Below are 262 nucleotides of genomic sequence, written 5' to 3' on the forward strand. Positions count from 1 at the left end.
GTTTGATAAATTACGGAGGCCTGACTTCCCCCTCCCCTCCCATATGGTCCTACCGCTGGGTGACCCGCCGGGGAAGAATAACGCAATCCTAGATTTTTGTCTTTCCAGTACAGGAAGACAGGCGTCTGGATCTGGCTTGGTCTGGTCAGTCGCCTGATTAATCTGGAAGAGACCCTGGGTTGATCTAGACTAGGACTAACTGGTTACTGTCTCATACATCGTTTTTGAAAAAATATATAATGCTTCATTACGCTGTTAGAAT

This window comes from Penaeus monodon, chromosome 22 (assembly GCF_015228065.2).
Source record: "Penaeus monodon isolate SGIC_2016 chromosome 22, NSTDA_Pmon_1, whole genome shotgun sequence".
NCBI lineage: Eukaryota > Metazoa > Arthropoda > Malacostraca > Decapoda > Penaeidae > Penaeus > Penaeus monodon.